Genomic DNA, 4,211 nt, shown 5'->3' with positions numbered 1-4,211 from the left:
GGGAGGGGGGGGGGGATGAGGACGATAAAAACGAATATCCCGAAAGTTGGATATCGATGGAGCGGCCGCCCACCCCTGACCATCCCCGTCCACCCCGGGCAGGCAATTACGTGAGGATGAGAAGCGCGCGACCGATGCGACCTAATTGTAACGTTTCACAGCCGAGTTACAGGACGGCGAATGGCGTCCGACAGATGAAATTTCTCTTCGAGATTATCTGTCGTCGCCTCGGTGAAAACCTCTCAGCGCGTCGTCCTGCGTGCACCGCGATGGAGAAGCTCCGTTTATGCCGGCGGAATTAATTTATCAAGCGGAATCCACCGCCTTTATCCCGCGAGTAACGCGGTCACTCGCTCACCGGGAACGTACGTATCGTCAACTTCGCCCTCCGTCTTCGATAAGCGTTCTCGGACGAGCCAACTAATCCGAACTCCCGTAGCTGTGATGTATCGCTAAATCGGGCGAACAGGTTCGCTCGCTGCGACNGGGGGGGGGGGGGGTAAGTTTCGTCACGGCCGATACACAGGATGTCCCAGAACCATCGTGCGTCCTTAACAAGTTCCTTGGATTCCACGTGAAAATTCACGAAAACGATGAGGTTGTGGTAATTTTTGTACCGTAAGTAATTAAAGTCGGATGATCATACGGCTGACATTTCTGCGAGACGGATTCTTTCGAACATTTTTATACAAATATAATTCCCGTGAAGAAAACGGTGTCGAAGGTGACTCAAATTCTTCCGTGCGGGACCACTTTTTCGCGCGAACTTTCACGCCTATTTGAAGCGCAGCGAGAAGGTTCGTTGGAAGACAGCCGTTAATTCTGAGACACCTGTGAACATACGCGATATGCATAACGTGGGAAAGCCAGTCGATTACTTTGGACGTTGAAATGAAATCGTGGGTGAAACGAGCGNGGGAAAGTTTTTTTGTTTTTTTTTCCCCCCCCCCGAGCAACGTGAAATTTCCACGACAGCAACAGATGTCCTTCGGTCTACATCGGGCGGCGCACACGAAGCGCCCGATTATACGCAACGTGTGGAAAAAAGAAGGTAAAGATCGAGAGATTCCTCCCCGACGATCAGCGACGTTAGAACGCAAACGGGTAATTCGTTCGCTGCGCGAGCGAATGAAACCGCTCGGTCGGGAAACGATGAGAGAAGTATGCCGGCGACGAAATAGTTCACGCAACGTTAATAATACAGGAATCACGCGCGAATGCAAGCCGCCGGCGGTTAATTGCGAGATCACGGGAGCCGTCATTAATTAATCGCGAAATTTAACGCGCTCTATCGATACACTCATAGGAGAATATTTCATGAAATCGGAGCAATTAGCGAATCCCGTCTTGTTCGCGCTGGGCGATTTACGACACGCAACGATGCGGCATGCGTTAATGAGGCGCGGCAGCCGATCGGCGGAAGAAGACTCCGAGGTATCGACAACAAACGCGCGCGATTCAATAATTGTCCATCGATCGCGCGCTAATTGGACATATTTAGCGGAGAAAACGAACGAGTAGCGGCCCATCGGATGCGCCATATCGGGGGAGCCATCCAATCACGCTCGAGTGCTACTCGACCATTACTCAACCGTGGTCTTCGCCCATTGAATTCGACCCTGTATCTATCTCTCTGTGTGTACACAAACCGACCGGGCTGTTCGACAAATTCCGGCGACGCAATTACCACGCGATATGACGCAGCTCGATCGTCGCATTACGATATCTCGTAAACCGCGCAGTGCAAACAATCGTTCGTCACGGCCGTAGCGAGGGGGACCGGGGTGAAACGGTGANAAATAAGGGGGGGGGGGGAAGGGGGTAAACGAAACACAGAGGCGTTCTTACCGCTACCACGTGCGCTTCGGGGGTGCCGAAATTCCCAGACTTTCCCGGATGAGGTAACGTCCAGTGGTGAAAGCCGGTATTTCCCGGGAAACCCCGGCGAAAACTGTCTTTCCTATCGAAAGCTATAAAAATCAATGGGAAACCTTTCTGTCGATATTCGAGTTTTAATTCGCAGGCTGAATCGAGGCGCCCTGTAGTCCCAGTTGTGAGTTTGCATATAGAAATGTGCGTAAAAAACAGTTAGATGTTAAAATTGCGCGATCGTACGTTCGTGTTTCCTGTGAGTTTCACCGCGCAGCTGTGTTAACCCTTTCGTGCATCCGGTTCGTAAATACCGTATCGGTTGGAAAAAATGTCATGACTCAGAAATGTCAAGGTATGAAGTAGCGGTTTGGCTCATTGAATAAAGAGAGGTTACTGAATGCTTAACATAAAAACTAACTTAACGTAAAAAAAGTTGCTAAACAATATCATTTGAAGATTATTAATGAAACGGTTCGTTCGCAACAGAAAAATAAAAATCTGATCGTGAGGGCGATGAGCGGTAAGATTTCACGAGAACATCGGTGAGTTTTTGAAGGCTCCTGATTATGAATCTCGTCTCAAAGTTAGAAAATTCGAAATGATGGATCCGATATGGCGGGTTTAGTAATTTTACCTTCAATGCGTTTTCTATATATCATAATGGATTCTTCATTATAGATTTGACAATCTCGGCGTAATTTGATCCCTCAAACTGAGTTTTGTATTAATTCAGTAAACTTATTAAAATTACTAAATTTACTTATTATAATCTGAAGTCTGTAAATCAACAACTTCGAAAACTCTTATGAGAATACTAGTTTTAACTTCACCGCTAAGAGATTTCTCCGGGGCGCGAAAGAGTTAAAGTAATTATTATACGTTTATCGTTTACCGATGAAACAGTCAGTTAACATGAGTAATTTGGAAAATCCGTCAAGAGGAAGGCACAAAGACACTGTGTAAACTTGCTTTGTATCCTGTTTCGCTGATAACGTCAATAAACCGGAATATATTACTTGTGGGATATTATTAAGTGCAAAAGCCCCACGACTGAAATGGGCATTTTCTAAAGTGTAATAAGGTCAAAATAAACACAAACCCGAACCGGGTATGCACCGACCAAAATTTTTCATTCCGTTTAAACTATTACTTTCCTCGTTAAACAAAAACCAATCTAAAATTTCGTGACATTTATATCTCCAAAGTTTTCGTTCTGTAAATATATTTCACGTGTGAATCGGAATTGAAAAGAGCCAATTATTATCATATTGCTCTCGTTTCCCTTTGAATCATAGAGATTAATATGATTTACTGGTTGAAGCAAGGATATCCCTTTTGCCGAAAATGACAACAAAACAATCTATCGGCATTACAAATCGGTCCTTTTCAGTTTTCGCCGGTTCGTCCCATCGGATCGAGTCGGCAAAGACCGGAATTCACCACCGGTGTTTACCACCTACTGGAACCTCCCCCGGTCTTCCTCAAGCGCGTGAAGAACGCGTAAAACCGCGTAGAGGGGAAACAAACCGCCGATTGAAGCGAGAGAGAGTCGCGTCGGCTTCTGACGAGTCTCAACGACGAATCCTGCGGTATCCCCGCGGAGGAGGCGGAGNGGGGGGGGGGGGGGAGCAACTGACCTCTCTCGAACGTTCCGACCCTCCTCATCGTCCTCCTCCTCGATGTCGTGCAGCCGCGGACTGAGCCTGTGCTGAGTGCCTCCCTCCTTGGCTTCTTCCTCGGTCCTGAGCTCGGCCTCCTTCTCGTCCTCGAGGTCGTCCAGGTCCTCGTCGAGGTCGCTGAGGGGCGCCTTCACGTGCGCCACGCACAGGCGCTTCGGCTGCTGGTACTGCTGGTACTGCTGCTCCGCCTTCGACTGCGGCTCGTGCGACTTCTTCTGCTGGTGGGGTTGCTGGTGTTGCTGATGCTTCAGCAAAGCGGAGCCCTTCTTAGCCTCGGGGGTGGCCCCCGAGACAGCAGCACCACCCCCGCCGCCGCCGGCGCACGGCAGGCAGCAAGACCACGCGCCCCCCACCTCGGCACCCTAACGGCGTTCAACGTCGAAACATTCAGGACCGGCTGTGGACTTCTTCCCAAGGTCTCAGCGAAGCGGCGTCGTCCTGCTCGCCGAATCGAGCTGAGATCGTCCGGCGAGAATATCGCGGATTATACAGGATTATGACGAGCTCGATATTACCTACGCTGGCTCTCCGAGTCGGCGGTGCTCGACATGAGTGCGGACCTGAGTGCCCTTCGCCACCGGCCGGTGGATGTCGCCAACTTACGAGCTTCTAGTGCGCTTCTGTCGCCTGGAGTGCCCTGCAAGCTCTCAGGCTCCTTCC

General features: G+C 49.7%; 1 protein-coding gene across 1 annotated transcript in view; it reads right to left on the bottom strand.

Moving 5' to 3' along the window:
* LOC106741891 (cAMP-specific 3',5'-cyclic phosphodiesterase) overlaps window positions 1-3,591 on the bottom strand; it is a 496,301-nt gene extending 492,710 nt beyond the window's left edge. Inside the window, exon 1 of the mRNA XM_014614302.1 lies at window positions 3,510-3,591. The gene's annotated coding sequence lies outside the window, so the exon portion shown is untranslated. The remainder of the gene's footprint in view (window positions 1-3,509) is intronic.
* Window positions 3,592-4,211: the final 620 nt, after the last annotated feature.

The sequence above is a fragment of the Dinoponera quadriceps genome, unplaced genomic scaffold (assembly GCF_001313825.1).
Source record: "Dinoponera quadriceps isolate SergipeBrazil2010 unplaced genomic scaffold, ASM131382v1 scaffold458, whole genome shotgun sequence".
Taxonomy (NCBI): Eukaryota; Metazoa; Arthropoda; class Insecta; order Hymenoptera; family Formicidae; genus Dinoponera; species Dinoponera quadriceps.
The sequence above is the reverse complement of the archived record's forward strand: the minus strand, read 5'-3'. Positions and strand labels throughout refer to the sequence as shown.